This window comes from Microtus ochrogaster, unplaced genomic scaffold, assembly GCF_000317375.1.
Source record: "Microtus ochrogaster isolate Prairie Vole_2 unplaced genomic scaffold, MicOch1.0 UNK14, whole genome shotgun sequence".
NCBI classification, from domain to species: domain Eukaryota; kingdom Metazoa; phylum Chordata; class Mammalia; order Rodentia; family Cricetidae; genus Microtus; species Microtus ochrogaster.
The window spans coordinates 5,210,902-5,229,924 of NW_004949112.1; positions in this window are offsets into that span (position 1 = coordinate 5,210,902).

Genomic DNA, 19,023 nt, shown 5'->3' on the forward strand with positions numbered 1-19,023 from the left:
GGGCCAGGCAGTGTTTAAAAGAATACAGTTTCCATGTAATTTTTTCGGGTATAAAGCTAGCCATGCAGGCGGCCGGGTGCTGGGGACGCAGCCCTGCCACTCTTATTTCAACAATAAAGAAACTGCTTTGCCTTATTGGTCAGAACATAGGTAGGTGGGATAGACAGAACTGAATTCTGGGAGGAAGAAAGCAGGGTCAGGGAGAGCCACCATGAAGCTAGTCACCAGGTCAGACATGCTAAATCTTTCCCGGTAAACCACGACCCCATGGTGATACACAGATTACTAGATATGGGTTAAAGCAAGATGTGAGAGTTAGACAATCGGAGGTTAGAGTTTATGAGCCAGGCTGTGTTTAAATGAATAGAATTTCTGAGTAATTATTTTGGTTATTTTGGGACACAGCCCACTCCTCTCCCTACTACAAATCAAGAGGAAGAGACAGGCACATCAGAATATTGAGGCCAATCTGGATTTTAGAGTAAGATCACATATCAAGAAAAACAAAGAAAAATATCTTACTACAGAAAAGAGTCACAAGTGTTTCACATATTTTGTTATTTTTCTGGCACTTTTTCATAATAAATCCAGAGTCTTACACACACTGGACACATTCTCCTTCTACTGAGCTACATACTCTGCTATGCCTTTCATTTCAGAAATTACTAAATTATACACTATGAAATATGCTAAGAAGACCAGAGTGAGTGTCCTATTAACATAAAAGAATAGAAATGAGATTCTAAAGAAACATTAGAATCCTACTGTCACATAATTCCACAAAGCTAAAATATCAGCAGGAAAAATACCAACTCATAAACTATAATAATACAAAGTCCCAGATATCATATTTCCAAAAGTATATCCATTTATACAGAGCTAATGGGAATTAGCATATTTCCATTTATATAGAGTTCAGGAGCTTCGTATTAACCTAGAATTCCATCTTTATATTCCTAAAAAAATACTTTTGAAGTTTTATGAAAATAAAATACTGAAAGTAGCTTCAGATGGCTATATGTGAGAAAAAGCTACAGTGTTGAGTTTGCACAATACAATCTGGCTTAATAAGCACTTGAGACATAAAAAATGGCCTAAGTAAGAATCTTTCTACAATGATCTATTTTATGTGTATATACAGATTTTTGTGCCTAAAAATGGAGGCTCCTAGAGAAAGTTAACTTCAAAATGACAACCATTATATAAATCTTATTATTTAAAAATAATTGAATAATATAATTACATATCATAAATACAGCATGCAAGTGATTTAAATGTTTATTATTGTGGTTTTATAGATAGTTGTGAGCTGCCATACAGCTGCTGAGTACTCTATAAGAGAAATAAGTGATTTTAACTACTAAGAAATCTCTCCAACCCAATGCTTAGTGACATTTTTTGCTTTTACCTTATTCATATTCTCTCTCTCTCTTTCATAAGTGTTGATACTGATTATTTCTGAAAAAAATTAATGAGAACAATTTACTTCTTTATGATATAAAACTATACTTTGGTTACTTAAAACAGGCATGCACAAATGAAGAAACTTGCCTAGCTTCCTGATTAGTCAAGAACTTCAAAAAATGTTTCAGCCTTTTACACCAATTGTTAACCTCAATTTTTCCTCTATAAAATGCAACAGATACTATTCACATCTTAAAGTAATGAGCAATGTATAAAATCTACAATGAAAGCCTAACTTCATTTTTAGTACATAGTGGCTACTATTTTTACAAGTTGAGTTGGTACTATTGCTAATGTAGCACAAATTTGGAAAAGTAGTTGAATGAAATCTTATTTGAAACCATGTAAGACTAAAGTGCAATAGGTTGTAGTAGAGACTGAGTATGGATGGAACTGGTACAGACACAGGCTGAAGTGAGTCATAGCTCCCACATCCATTGCTCAGACCAGAGGAAGTCGGCCTTCTGCTCATGATTTCCTACAAGAATTCTCACATTTTCATCTTGATAGCAGGTCAGGGCTAGGAAACAATGAGTTCAGAAGACAAAATATATGAAGATTTGGGCCTTGGGGAATATTAAAGAATGACTACAAGCAAATTTTATGATGCCTTATGTACTATTATAACACCTAATTACCTAGCATTTAGTTATTCTAAACTTACAGATGAAGACACAGCTGCACAGAGGATAACTCAACTTGTTGTATGTTGCTGCTCAGAAATTGTGAAGGTAAGTTTTTTCATTTGTGTATTCCTGTTTCATAAAAGCCAAATTACTTTCATGTATGTTACAGTCTGTGTTTTTCTTTGACAAGCAATTGGTATCAATGAGAGAGAGAGAGAGAGAGAGAGAGAGAGAGAGAGAGAGAGAGAGAGAGAGAATAAATGACAAAGAAGCAGAAAGCCTTTATTCTGAGATGCGCTTTTCATGCATTCCCCGTCAATCCCAGTTCAGCGCACTTCCAGGATTCGCTGATGCATTTTGCTGTACATGTGATTCAAACCCACAAGAAATTCCTTGTGTTCACAATGCCATGTAATATCAATGGATAGAGAAGTTGAACTTAAGAAATAAATTTTGCGTCTGGCCTTCATATTAATAAATAGAGAAAATTTGGATGTTTGGATTCATCATCATTTTGAAATAGAAAAATGTTTTGTGAGAATTTGAGTTTATCATGTTTCATTGACCATTAAGTGACTGAACCAGATTAATTAAATGACAATTTATCAATTATTTCTTTATTAATTTTCATTGACTAGGATACCAACATGTGACAAAGAGACTTATTTAGGTAAACACTCTAAAGAATTTGTGACAGAACTTTTCTCTGCGAAATACACAGGAGATAATATAGGAAAACTCTAAAAATAAGTAACTGTGTCATATAATTAACAAATGAGCCATTTCACAGAAGAAAAAGTTCACACTTCGGATAGGAAAATCACCTGTCATCATAGCAACCTCACTAATACGAAGAAGGATTTCCCACATCTGTTCTTAGGACCCCCAAACTGATGGCATTTTAAATTAGCCTTTCCTTCCTTGCTTCCTGGAGTGGTTCTCCAATGAATCTCAGTTTCTTCTAAAAAACGACATAAGAATTTCTCACAGACATCTCACAACAGTAAAGCTCAAAAAAAACAAAACATAGTCTGTGTCAGCTACACTTATAAAATAACTTGATTTCATTTCATAAAAATGAATCTAAAGAAAAGTATGGATTTGAAGTTTTATGTCACTGCTAGCAAGAAAAGCTAAATTGATATAGCGCCTTGTGGAAGCTGGGCTCACCCAACACTTTCTTTTTATTTTAGAATTATTGGCAGAAGGAAGTGCCTGATTTCCAGTCTACATGCTACTGTTCACGTCTGTGTCTGTGCAAGGACCAACCATGCACTTGTATTTGTAGGTATCACATCCACACTAGCCTCGGCAGTCCTTCCCTGTAACAGAAGCAAGAATTTTTTTCTACCACGTGCATTCATGACTCAGTTTATTCTGTGCCCCCATCTATGGTGCATGGAAAATAAATCAATAGTGCCCAGTGGCAGATAAATCATCTGGAGCTCTGTGGGACAGGGTTACTGTGGGCATCAAATGCAATGAATGTCATGGTTTGGCCTCCAAACTTTTTCTTATTGGTTTTGTGAATACTCACCACAATACAATGAAATGTTTTATGTAACCCAGTCTTTCATCACTTTAGATTAAAACAGGCAATAAAGTAGTTACATGCTTACCTTTATTGGCTGCATGTAAAGATTTAACAGTTTCTGTCATCCAAGAACAGCTAGTTAACAAGAATTATGAATATTTTTGTCCCTCCATAAATGCATTTTATATATAATTGCTTCTAGAAAAAAAATGGGGAGAAAGTGAGAAAAGAGTTGTTATCTAAAATGGTATTGATTCTTCAACCTTCCTGTTATGCTGACTGAATGCCTTAGTTTGAAAGAAGCTTATCTTTTTCCAGAATTATGTACTTCACAGATAAATGTACAAATCTCCAAGCAATTGCATAGTACCATATGATCATTTGTCATGAGCCAATTGATAGGACAGGTGGACGACTGACCCTTCAACCAATGATACTTTCTAGTCTACACAGAAAATCAGATGAATCTTGTGAGTCATGATGCCAGTATGTTGTTACCCTTCCAGAAAAATTGATTCTTAGCACAGTAAATGCAGATGGGAAATGAGGAATGAAGAGAGGCTTGCAAAAGATGAGAGGGCTGTTGCTAACAGACTCACAGTTTACTTCCATGTAAGAAAAAGAAGAATTTGCTCACTTTGCTACAATACTTGCCTTGCATTCTTGGAACACGTTGATAGACTCTTATTCCAACTAGCCCAGATTTAATCAAAAGTTTCTATTCAAATGTAAAATATGTGTATCCTCATTGATTAATCTTCCAAAATTAGGCAATCCACTTATGAGGGCAAATGGCACTGACTCTTGACCTTCAGAATTCCAATTCTTTAAAAACTCCAACCTACCATGTATTGTGATGACTTGATTATAAAATATTTCCTAAAAGATTCTTTGTTTTCACCTCTTTGTGATGTAGTTTTGATAGGCAATCAAATCTCTAGGAACTGGCTTAGCAGAAGTGAACTTGGTTAAAAATGTCTTGTTGCCTATCAATATGTTTTTTTGGTTCTAGTTCGAGAAAAATAAGACATATCTGTATTCATTGCCTTTAAGTCCTTAAGTGTGCTTTTGAAACACTAAAGATTATTTTGAACTCTAGAATTCTATTTTTAAATATTATTCATATATGTCAATAACTTTATTAAAGTAATCAAGAATATTTTACTGACTATAAATAGAAATTTTTTAATAATAATTATGTTAATGTTCTTATTTATATAAAATGACAGACACATGAGAGTACAGTAAGTATTTCTTCTAATTTGTTTTAAATAGACAGAAATGAAAGCATAAATTGATACAGAAATTTCATCAATTCAAGATGTTTTCATAACATTATAATACTGTTCACTTCCTTAACTATGTGAATGTTTTAGACATGTATTAACTGTTATAATAGGGTATAGAATTTCCTAAATATCTTTTTTATCTTAATAAGATCAGTAATTTTCACAGAGGCATCTAAAATTCAAGAGAAAATGAAGAGCTTTGAAACCTGAAGATGCTGCATTTGAAGTAATCAAACTTAAATTTCTTCTTATTAAATTTCACTATGTATTCTTTTTGTTAATTTTTTCATACTAGAACAAACTCAGCGAATCAAAAAGAAGTTGAATAATATATAGCAAGAAATTCTACTGAAGATAAGGGTGTTAACTATATTAAACAGATTATTAAAGAGGCACATTACAGGCAATAGTTGGAAGGGAAATAGTTGGAGAGAAACTCATGAGTGATGAGCTGTTTATGCCGTGGTAACCAGGATGACTACTAAGGTATGGGGAGGAAGGTTTGAAGAAGTACTCAGCAGCATAAAAATCTATCAGAATGTGAAAAGGATATTTGCAAGAAGCATGCCACCTCCAAATTTTATCACTTAAAAATGGTGTAAATTTACTACTTTTAACAACTATATGTTCACTGCAATAACAAATTACACCAAATTCCTTGCTGAATCTTTTATTCACAGTTAATACAATAAGTACTGACATTTTGCGGGCACAGTTCACTCTACACATATCTCAACACTGACACTCCTGTACTTATCTGGCAGAAGTTCCCTCTAAATGCAGCAATCAGAGCTTTAAATTTAAATTAAATTTAGTGTTCACAGCAGGGATAAGCTATATAATGTTAATTTGTTTGGGTTTATGCAGGTCATCTTTTTCTTAATTAAAGAGTGTATTCCAGATGAAATCTCTATAAAATCAAGCTTGTTAAAATTGAATTTATATAATTAAACATAGTTATTGTAGATAAACACCATACCCCATGAGATAATAAATTGATTTATTACTGGTTATTGTTGACATTTGCAGTCTATATCCAGCCACATAAAGTCTTAACTCTAATGACATAAAATTCTGTTAAAAAAAGAATCAGGTATTTACATAGATAGTTTTTTGCTATTATGAGGGTCTTTAATTTCTAAGGAAATAGTTGAATAATGTAACTACAAAGTAGGATCCAGGAAATGGCTCAACAGGCAAAAAATTCTTTGCCCTACAAACCTGAAGTCCTAAGATGGAGTTTCAGATTCCATGGTGGAAGAAGAGAATCACTTCCTAAATGTTATCCTCAGATCTCTACATCTATACCTTCACATGGTATATGCACATTTATTCCTACACACACACACACACACACACACACACACACACACACACACACAAGCACACACATAAATGTTATCCTCAGATCTCTACATCTATACCTTCACATGGTATATGCACATTTATTCACACACACATACACACACACACACACACACACACACACACACACACACACACACAGTTTTCAGGGTTTGGTGCTCAACCCAGTTCCTCAATCCATTTTTAACACCTTTAATGAACCCTCTTTTCTTTTGTATAAAGGAAAAAGACATGTGAACACTTGGGAATACTTTGATTTTTTAATACTCAACAGAAACAGTAAATGGTTTAAATTATGCAATTGTATGCTGATATTGTCCCCAAACCAATGTGACTGTGAGAGTTTATTCATATTCCCTATTGTCTAAAATAATCTATATTTTAAAAACAAAGAATAAATGTAAAGCCAACATATATTGATAAATATAATAAAACTTGTGACCATTCTTAGCAAGAAGAGTCTTTCTCATTAGTAACATTTCCTAACATTTGTATTATATAACAATATAAAATAATGTATTTGACTGAGAGAAATATGCATTTTACTTGTTAGTATATCTAGGAAATTATTATGGGAATGGCAGCCTGCAAAGAGAATTTCATGAGCATGCTAGCTTTTTGTCTAACAGTATTAATTTTTGTCTTTATTTTTAATTTTTTTACCTTGGGAAAATTATCTTTAGGGTCACGGACTTTGCATTCTAGGAATGTACTTTTAACCATCTCCAACTAATTCTTAATTGAATCTTCATTTCATTCATTTAAAGGTTCTCTCATTTACATTTAAGTTATACAAATAATATCAAGATGAGAAGTCTCTGCAGGATTCTATAAATGAGTCTCAAATATATTATATGAAGACTAGAATGAGCTATATTATTCGTTGTAAAAATTAAACAATAATTAGGAACTGGAAGAAACATTTGCAATTCAGATGTGAGAAATTACCCCTGAAATGACTTCAATATGGCTTATGTTAGCCACTATATGAGACCCTCATAACCATTACTCATAGCATAACTCCATTGATGGGATGGGTTAGAAATGCAAACTGAAAATTTCATGCAGTTCAACTCTAAGTAATAAATCTGAACATTGAGGTTATGTATATATTTTAAGACTCCATCCTGAACACGTTATCTGTGTTATATTCAGATATATTATCAAGTCAATAGACATTAGAGATAGAAGCAATTATCATTAATCCTTTTTTATATACTAGGATCCCAAGAAAATGGAAGTAAATAGACTAAGAATATTATAATAGAAAAAAATGTGAACTTTCCTCAATACTCTACCAAAGCCCAAAATGCCACAAGATATACCTTCCAGAAAGTCTGCCAAGGCAAAAGACTTAAAATCATATATCCATTGACTCTCCTTCAGTAATGGGGATGATTGTCCAGTAACCCACCCAGTCAGATGGCCCACTTCCATTTATAAGAGTTACATTCATTACTCCATGCCCTCCCCCTTCTCATCCATTTTCCCTTCTGACTTTTGCTACTAGAGAGCACAGATATTTTGCCAAACAGCACAATTCAACAACAAAGGTAATATATTGTTCACCTTCCCTCATAACTTTAAATAAAGGAAGTAAATAAAATGAGCTCTTGTGGTAGCAATTATCTATCAGTTTGGTGGTCAGAGATGTTGCTAAGAACTCATATGTTGACACCACCATGTCAAGAACAAGACTGTAAAAATAAGGAAGATGATATTGAAACTCCCTAAAGACAGGTGACTGACATATCCCAGGAGAAAGTAAAATGTCTTCTTATCTAGATCAAAGTGAAAAGTGAGAGATCATTAAAAACAAGTAAAGATGTAAACAAGAACTTGGCCTTATAGATTCTAAAGTAAGTTCTTCTTCATTCTCAGGACAGGTTCTTTTTAGTCTCGAGACTGAACAGGATGCTGCAGGCTGGCACTCTGCTACTATGCTGCCTCCTGAGCCCTCCTTAGCATAGCTTGAGGCAGGGTTTCATGAAGCTGCCCAGAACATAGCAGAACTCACTCTGTATTCCAGGAATTCTTTGAACATGCAATCCCCCTGCCTCAGCTTCCCCAATAGTTCTGATTAGAGGCATGAATCACTGGGTCTGGCTCTAAGCATGCATTTGTTTTACTGTCACAAAAGGAGCATATAGAAATAGAGACCAGTTACAGCCTCTGAGAAGGATGGACTGGCCTGGTGTCTTTTTAAAAATTAATAATTTATTTATTCTATGTGTTTTTTACATGATATATCTTGATCCTATTAATTTCCTATCCCTTGGCATTCACCCTCAACCCCTGAACATTCTCAAATAAAACAAAATTTAAGAGTAAAAACAAAAATAAAATAAGAAAAAAAACTTACTAATCTCAACATGGAAGCTGCAGTGTGACAGTCACTCTGTAAACCTTTATTTACATCTTTACTTGCAATTGTTCATTGCAAAGAGTGATTGATTTGTTTTGAGGCCCCTGGTTTCTGCTACACTATGAATGCTGGTGCATTGCTGGGACTCCTCCAGATTATCCTGCTGATGCCCTTTGGTGTGAAGACCCTGAAACTTTTAGTCTGTAGGTGAGGTCTATTCACATGTTCCAGCAGATTGTAAATGAGGTGGATGATGAGACAGGCCAAGTCACAACCTTGGGTCTGGGCCTATGGTGCTGTAAGGTTGGTCCCCTACATGTGAAATGGGGACAGCTTTTAGGATTGGCTCACCCACACCTGTACTAACAGAGATGGCCTTCCCACTCTTATGGTCACAGGGCCAGCTCTCCCACTCCCCCAGATGTTGAAGGGAAGGGGGATGATGGTATCTCTCTCCTGTCCAATGTGCCACTGGTAATGGGAATAGCTCTCTCATGCTAGCAATTTTGTGGCTGGTTCATCCACACCTGCACGTACAGGGTTGGTTCTATTGTGCTGCCCTGCCAAGATGCATGGTCTGCTCTGCTGAGTGTTGCTACTGGTAGGGGTGAGGTTGGTGAAGGGTCTCCCACACAGGGCTACCACTGGTCTCAGGTGTTGATGAATCAGGGTAGAGCCTCCATAAGACAGATGAGAAGTGAAGACATCAATATTGGATAGAGAATATTTTGTTACAATAAGTTGGAAGTGCATGTTATATTTAGCAAATGACATACATCTGTTGTCTCAACCAATTGATTCAAGTTTTCTGCTCTTTGATTATGTTGAAAAATACTCCAGCTCATATAATATTGCATTCCTGTATACAAATGGTGCTGACTTAGTCAATGTTAACATGTAGAAGAATGAAAATATATCCGTCTCTATCACCGTACACAAAACTCAAATTCAAGTGGATCAAAGAACTCAACATAAAATCAAACACATTGAAATGCATAGGAGACAAAGTGGGAAGTATACTTGAAGGCATTGGCACAGGAGACAATTTCTTAAATATAACTCTAGTAGCACAGACACTGTGAGACATAGTTAATAAATGTAACTTCCTGGAACTGAGAAGCTTCTGTAAAGGACACCGTCAACAAGACAAAATGACAGCCTACAGAATGGGAAAAGATCTTTATCATCCCCACATTGGACATAGGGTTGATTTAGAAAAGATGCAAAGAACTCAAGAAATTGGTCATCAAAAGAACAAATCATCCACAAAATGGGGTACAGACCTAAACAGAGAACTCTCAACAGAAGAATCTAAAATGGCTAAAAGATACTTAAGGAAATGATCAATATCCTTAGCCATCAGAGAAATGTAAATCAAAACAACTCTGAGATTCCATCTCATACCTGTAAGAATGGCCAAAATCAAAAACACTGGTGACAGCTTATTCTGGAGGGGATATGCGGTAAAGGAAACACTCCTCCATTGCTGGTGGTAGTACATACTTGTACAGCTGTGTTGGAAATCTGTGGCGATTTCTCAGAAAATTAGTAAACAACCTTCTTGAGACACAGTAGCACTACTTTTGAGTATATACCCAAATAATGCCATACCACAAGGACATGTGCTCAACTATGTTCCTAGCAGCACTCTTTTTCATAATCAGAACCTGGGAACAACCTAAATGCCCCTAAACCGAATAATGGATAAGGCAAATGTGGTACATGTACACAATGGAGTACTGCACAGTGGAAAAAAAATGAAATCTTGAAATTTGTGGGGAAATTGAAAGATATAGAAAACATCATATTGAGTGAGGCAACCCAGACCCAGAAAGACAAATACAATATGTATTTACTCATAACTGGCTTTTAGACATAACACAAAGAAACAACAGCCTAACAATTCACAATTTCGGAGAACCTAGAAACAAATAGGACCCTGAGAGAGAGATAAGAGGATCTAATCTACATGGGAAGTTACAAAAGACAAGATCTCTTGAGTAAATGGGGAGCATGGAGATCATGGGGGAGACAGTAAAAGAAGAGGAGGGAGGAATGGAGAGGAGCAGAAAAAAATAGATAGCTCAATAAAACAGGGAAAATGATAATTGCCAAGGTTAGCTGAACAAAAAGCATCTCAGTGGGGAGAGCTAAATATAAACTGAAAATAGACCCCTACAGGTACACTGCACTTACAAGATACAGGAATTCTTGAGAAAGATGGTAAGGCACTTTTATAGTTATTTGCTTGTTTAGATTTTGTGTACACATTGAATGTAACTAAATATATCACTTTCTACACATAAATAATTATAATTGTTTGACTGGCTAGATACTTATACCAGGGCTATGCTTTTGGGGAGAGGACAATGAGAGCCTTGACAGTTGTCATAGGACAGATGATAAACACATATGCCACCTGTATTAAATATGTCTTAACGAAAGTGTATACTCCCAGTTTTTCCACAATAGATGGGTTTTAACAATTATTAATGCACATGAATTGTACATTTACAAGGAGAAACGACTGTGCGCATGCAGCCCCATGAAGGTCAGAGGATAATGTCAGGCATCTTCCTCTATAGCTCTCCACCCTATTTTTTTTTTTTTTTTTAGGTGATCCTTCTCACAAAGCCTAGAGTTCACGGGTTCAAATAGATTGGTCGGCTTGTGAGAAAGTAGAGTACTGCTGTGTCCATTACCCCCCCCCCAAACTGTGATTACAGGTGTATACCATCATGCCTTGGTTGGAGAGCAAGTACTTTACCAATTGAGACATCTTTTTGCCCTGGACCCATTATTTTCTAAGATTGTCTTGTTATAATTTTTTGAGTTATCAAAAGGAAATATGAATGAGCATGGAATTACAAATCTGTATTACTTTTCCCTTAATATATAAATCAGTGATTCAAATGTAAGGGGATACTAAATATTCTCCTAAAATGCAAAATATTATGAAATATGTCCTACAAATACATTCTGCATTCACAGATATTAGAGAAACAATATAAATATTAGAAGTTTGACTTGCTCTGTTTTCATGAAAGATTAGTGTTTTCAGAATTCTAAATCATGTTATTTTAATAACACCCATGCTAAAGGCATCCCCATGCTAGGATAGAGCTTTGTTACCAAGATGATTTTGTAGTAGAAATATGACCTGAATTGCTGGTGGTGTGTCATAAATCACCCTCCTATCCCATTTTAAGGATTGTCAAGGAACAATGTTTATCCTTTAACCACAGGGAGACTTTGTGGCACCATTAATTTCTACTTTCAAGTCTTTCATTCTGTGAAAGGTTTTTTTTTTCTTTTCAAAGTGAAGAAAATACACAAATACTTGGTCCATTTTTCCTTTTAGTCCCCAAGTTGTAAGAATGAGTAATGAGAAAAAGTAGTTTATAAATACTTCTAAAATAAGAAAAACAAATATAAAGAAGATATAACTAAACTAAAAGGACTTAAGGAGCCTAGAATATTTTTATTGAGAGTAAAATAGAATCAATATATAAACAGAAGCAACACAGAGGGGGTATTCTGACAGCAGGAAAGAAGTATATGCACACTTTCAGAATTAACTCTGGATAACCATATCTACTGCTTAAGTTGTGGAAAACTGAAGTCAAGCAAAGTCAGTAAAAACAAGATAATTGTAGATGTTTAGTAAATAGGCTACAGTCTAAATGTTAAAGCTGTATGTAAACAGCATGTTTTGAAAGAATTCACTTCAAATTGGTCACTTAGATTTAACTTAATTCACTATTTCATGCAGGACAATTCCTCCAGATCTCTAATGATTTGTGATTGTGGAATTCCTACAAGAAAGAGAGATTAATTAATGTGTTCTGTCTTGGGTGAAATTTACTTCCATGAACAATGTGTGAAAGTTTGAATGCAATTACATCCCATAATCTCATAGGGAGTGGCACTATTAAGAGGTATGACATTTTGTAGTGGGTATGGCCTTGCAGAACAAAGTGTGTCACTGTGGGGGAGGGCTTTGAGGTTTCCTTTGCAATGTCTGTAAGAGGCTGGACTATCAGCTACCTCTCCAGCACCATTTCTGCCTGCATGCTGCCATGCTCTCCACTATGATGATAATAGTCTGAAACTATAAGCAAGTCACTACAATTACACATTTTTTTTTTAAGAATTGCCAAGGACATGGTGTCTCTTCACAGCAATATGAAACTTAACTAAGAGTATGATTTTAGCAGTTTGTTCAAGAAAATGTCATCTCTTCAATAGAGTATGGGAAGAAACTGCAAACATTAAGATACTTCCTTTGGCTGTAAATTATTTGAAGCCAATTTCATTAAACATTAAGGATTCTTACCCTAATCAACTACTACTGTACTGTGTCCAGTGGACTACAATGCTGAGTGCACTCCATGATTCTGTTCTTATTTGTGGTTCTGATGTCTCCTCTAAGGATGGCGTTCTCCTCTCTCCTGGTCACTCACTCACCTATCCATCTGTAAAACAGTATCCTAGTGATACACCGGTGTGGAGTTTCCTGTCTTGGATTTTCCTTTCATGTTCCAGTTTCCCCAGATGCTTCTTCTTTGAAGACAATCCTGTTCTACCTGCTCTTATTTTATTTTATTTGAGGAACCAATAAAGTTTCTGGCTCTCCGACATTACATACCATGAACTGCTCTCAGTTTTTCCATTAGCAGCTTTAGTTTCTGGATTTCTCCCAGGAACTCTGGAACATCTTAAAAGAGATGGGGCTTCAGTGATGACATTCATAATTCATAAGTTCATAATTTCCCTGCAAACATAAAATCCATGATAAATATTAGGCATAGAACAGATATGGAAGAAGGCAAAGATAAATCTACATTCAGTACAAACCAGCAGCTTATACACACACATGAGATCTAAAACACTTAACTAGACTATAACAACTTAGATCTTTGGATGTGACAAGAAGCACAGTGTGCATGTCTCAGCTGGGAAGAATCAAACAACAAACATCTCAGAGCTATACAATTATTACTGAACGTACTTGACTCCACCCAGTGGGTTCCCTGAAAAATATGGTGTGTTTTTTAGGAATCTGCATTGTACAGTGTTAAACATTCAGAATCCTTGTGATCATATCATCAGAACTTTCTGAAGGGACACTGTTTCTTTCAATGTAAGTGTTTAACATTCAATACTTTTTAGCAGCATGTACAACATTATATTCTTAAAATATTCATAATATTTGTTCTGTAAAGAGGAATCCATATTTCAAAAAATTTGAAAAGGTGTAGAAAATTATCTAACTGACAATTAATTACACATCATTAATATTATATAGCTTATAGCAATAATCTTTTTTGACCATTGTACTTGAAAATTAAAAAAAATAACTAGTATTTTATGTTATGCTTCACCATCTGAAACATTTATGGTGAAAGATAAATGGATAAAAATATAGGCTGATCATAAATAGTAATAGTCACAGTATAAATTATACTTTAACATAATTTTGTTTTAAATAAAATCTTATAAGCATACTTAAAATTTACATCTGTTCAATTCAAGTCTAAATTTCTAGTAGTAGGGACTATGCATACTAAGAAGTTATAATTTTAAACATATTTCATAGAAAGAGTAATTATAGGAAACCATGATACCAAAAAGTCGCACACTAGCGACCACTGCTTAAAATACATTTTCATCTTATTGAAAATAGATTATTTTCTTATACAACATATTCTTATTATGGTTTCCCCTTCCTCTTCACCTAGTTGCTTCCCACTTTCCCTGCCCTCCAGAGACACTTCCTTTCGACTGACTTTCTCATTAGACTTCTAAGGCTTCTAAGAAAGAGATAACAATGAAACATGACAAAGAAAAATATAATAAGATGAAGCAAAATTATATCAAAGTTGGACACTGCATGCCAACATGAAGAAGAGTCCCACAAGCAGGCATAAGAGCCAGAGAGCCGCTTGTTCTCAAAGTCATGAGTCCTTTTGAAATCCTAGGCTACTAACTATAATATATATACAGAAGACATGGTGCAGACTCCTGTAAGCCCTGTGCTTCCTGCTTTAGACTCTGTCAGTTCTTAAGTGCCTTGTTTAGTTGATTCAAAGCCCATTGATCTCCTGACGGCCTCCATCCAATCTGCCTCTTACAATCTTTCCTCCTCCTCTACCAAGTGATTCTTTGAGCTCTGAGAGAAAGCACTTGATACTGACTTCCCACTTAGACTCTCTTTGGGTAATATCTGGCTGTGAGTATCTGTATCTGTTCCCAGTGATGTCAGTGGAACCCTCTCTGCTGATTACTGGTTGAGACACTTACCTATGGGTATAGCAGAATGCTATTAGGAGTCATTTTATTGATACTTTTTATACCATTCCCCTGCATCTCAGGTTACTTCCTGTTTCTCTTCTATCAGCATATCAGGTTCAGCTCTATAATCCACTTGGACTGAACTTTACACAGAATGATAAGTATGGAACTATTTACTTTCTTCTATATGCAGGCATCCGATTTGACCAGCATTATTTGTTGAAAATGCTGTCTTTGTTTCCAATGTGGATTCCTGGTTTCTTTACAAAAAAATCAAGTGTTCATAGGTGTTTAGATTTATTTCTGGGCCTTCAATTTTATTCTATTAAACAAAGTGACTGTTTCCTATGTCAATACCATATGGTTTTTATTGCTATAGTTCTGTAGTACATCTTAAAATCTGGAAGATTTTTTATTATTCAATATTGTTTTATCTATTCTGTTTATTTGTTTGTTTTCCATATGAGTTCGAGAACTACCATTTTAAAGGTCTATAAAGAATGGTTTTGGAATATTGATGGAGACTGAGTTAAACTTGTAGGTTGCTTTTTGTACAATGGCCATTTCTACTAAGTTAATTCTATGGATCCATGACCCTGAAGATCTCTCAGTCTCCTGACACTCTTCTTTTTTTTTTAGACACGGAGTTTTTAATGCTATCAGTATTTCACTTTGCTGATTAGAGTTGTGTCAAGATACTTTTTATTAATTGAGGCAATTGTGAATGGTGGTGGTGTTTCATTTCTTTCTTAGTCTATTTCTCTTTTCAATATAGGAGAGCTGTCTTTTTTGAGGTTAATTTTGTATGCAGCTACTTTGCTGGAAGTATTTTAGCTGTGTGAGTTCTCTGATAGATATTATAAAGATACTTATGTATATAATTTGAGAAGAATTGGCATTAACTCTTTCTGGGCTAATGCAATCTGGCACTGGAATTTTTTGGGGATAGGGTATGTTTAATGACTTCTTCTATTTTGCTGGTGGTTATAATGAACTTAAAGTCATTTAAATTGCTTTTGTAATCTTGATTTAACTTTAACATGTGATTTCTATCAAAAAAATCCTTTTCTTTTAAATATTTTAACTTGACGGAATACAGGTTTTTAAAGAATGTCATTATTCGCTTGATTTCTTTGGTGTCTGCTGTTATATACCTCTTTTTATTTCTAGTTGTATTAAGTTGTGTATTTTTCTTTGCTTTTTACTTAGCTTGGATAAGGGTTTATGCAAGAGAAGGAACCCTTTCTGTGAATACTATTTTCATGGCAGCTCCATCCCCATTACCTGGTTATCCCAAAGGACTCAACTCTACATGCAGCCACTCTGGGAATCTTGATACAATATTCAGTCTGCAATAGTAGAATCAGAGAAACACGCTCGGGCTCTCCAACCTGGTCTCACAGCTCCAAAGAAGCAGGAGCCATGAGGTTATTGTAAGAATTATTTCATCTGATGAGGACATAAGATCTTAGTAAACTCTGGATCTATTTTCTTAAGTGACTCCTCCAAACTTATCCATGAATCAGAAATATATATTTTATTTTGCTTCAACTATTTTTGTTTTCCACTCTACACATTGTTGTGTATAATCTCTATAATGTTATGGCTATTTTGGGATATGCAGCCATGTGAGAACATGTAGAGGACAAAGGACAACCTCAGCTGTGTTCTTCTATGGCTTCCCCCATTGCTTATTGAGACACAGGCTCTCGGTGAATCTGGAATTCTCCACTTTAGCTGGAATGCCTGGGACTGAGCCTTGTGATCTTCTTGCTTCCTCTACAGAGCAGTAGAATTACAAGACACACACTGCTACCCCAACTTTTTGTGTGTGTTTGTGATATGAACTCAGATCCTTAGGCCTTTGACACAATGATGAGCCACTGCTGCATCCCTGCCCTGTCTCGTTCGTTTCTTTATTTTAATTGATTTTTATTGAGCTCTACATTTTCCTCTTCTCCCCTCCCTGCCTCTCCCTCCCCCTTCAACCCTCTCCCCAAGATCCCCATGCTCCCAATTTTCTCAGGAGATCTTGTCTTTTTCTACTTCCCATGTAGATTAGATCTATGTAAGTCTCTCTTAGTGTCCTCATTGTTGTCTAAGTTCTCTGGGATTGTGATTTGTAGGCTGCTTTTCTTTGATTTATGTTTAAAAATCACCTATGAGTGAGTACATGTGATAATTGTTGTAAGGAAATGTTCAAAATCCTTAGTCATCAGTAAAATGCAAATCAAAACAACTCTGAGATTCCATCTTGACACCTGTAAGGATAGATAAGATCAAAATCACTGATGACAACTTATGCTGGAGAGTTGTGGGGAAAGGGAACACATCTGCATTGCTGGTGGGAATGCAAGCTAGTACAACCCCTTTGGATGTCAGTGTGGAGATTTCTCAGGAAATTAGGAAACAACCTTCCTCAAGACCCAGGAATATCCAAAGGTATATATCCAAAGGATGCTCAATAGTGCCACAAGGACATGTGCTCAATTATATTAATAGCAGCTTTGTTTCTCATAGCCAAAACCTGGAAACCACCTAAATGCCCCTCGACTGAAGAATGAATAAGAAAAATGTGGTACATTTACACAATGGGGTACTACACAGCAGAAAAATATAACAACATCTTGAATTTTGGAGGAAAATGGATGGAGCTAGAAATTACCATTTTGAGCAAGGTAACCAGACCCAGAAAGACAATTATCACTTGTTCCTTTCTTACTAAACTGAAAATTCATATTCACATGCATAGTCTTCCTCAAAGTGTCTAGTTTTCATGAACAAGATCTCTTACCAATTACAGGAAATATTTAAATCTTCCATAACTGGAAATATGTCCCAATAAATGTATTGCTATAAAAGTGTTTATGAAGTAATGACATTGCTGGGACCCATATACAAGACTTACGTCTCTGTGGTGCGTATTTCAATTATTTTAATTCCTGTGCATTACTGAATGCAAGCAAATTATTTGAGAATTCAATCAGTTTCTATGATTAACTATGTATTTCTTGTTTGAATGTTTTGCTGGTTTATCTTAGATAACAAATCTTAGATGGAATTTAAAATTTTTTGGAGGTCACATAATGAGCGGATGCCGTTAGATAATCCGTAACATTATTAAGTGTCTTACTAAAGCCTCTTCACACTTGAGGCCTCTTAGAACTATTAAGAAAACAGAGTGAATTCCAAGTTTCCATTCTTGGTTGATTTATAATTCCGATTTTCCTTTACTAACTTTCATAAAAGTATTCAGATTAACCACTACACTATGACTGTGAGTTAAAATGTACCAATGAGTAGATATGGAAGAACGGAAAACAGTATCGGTCTTTTTGAAAAAAGGGTTAAATCTTTTAATGATACTTAATTTACTTTGATATTAAAATATGTTAATATTCTATCACAGTTTCAATAAGGCTCTGTCAACCAGTATATTGGTTGTTGGAGAGCTGACTCAGTTGTTAAGAGCACTGACTGCTCTTGTGGACCAGTGTTTAATACTCAGCCACCACATGGTGGCTTACAGACAGCTATATGTAACTCCAGATCCAGAGGATATGATACTCTCTTCTATTTCTTGTGAGCACTGGACACACAGGTGCAAATACATGCAGAATAAACACATACAATAAAATAAATCCTTTTGTAATTTTCTTAAAATATATAGGTATTTTCTTAAAATATACAAAGGGGCACTGAGCTGGCCCTTGTAGTCAGAAAAAGCTGAAGGTACCACAGACCAACTTTCCAGTGGTTAAAATGAATGATAAAGGGTTCTGTAAAAAGTGCCAGTAACAGACAGGCCTATGCAGCTACATAAACAAAAGCCAAGAGTGTTAATGAATGGAGACTCTCCTTTTGTTTTGTCCAAGAAAGTAAAGAATTCATAGCTGGGATTTTTGGTTCAAGATACATAATAAAGTTGATGCTCTGTCTCTATCTCCATCCATCACCAGGTGAAGGTTCTATGGTGATATGCAAGATATTCGTTAGTATTGCTATAGGATAGGCTCATTACAGGTTCCCTATCCTCAGCTGCCCAAGGAACTAACTGGGGACATCGCCTTGGGCTCCTGGGAGCCA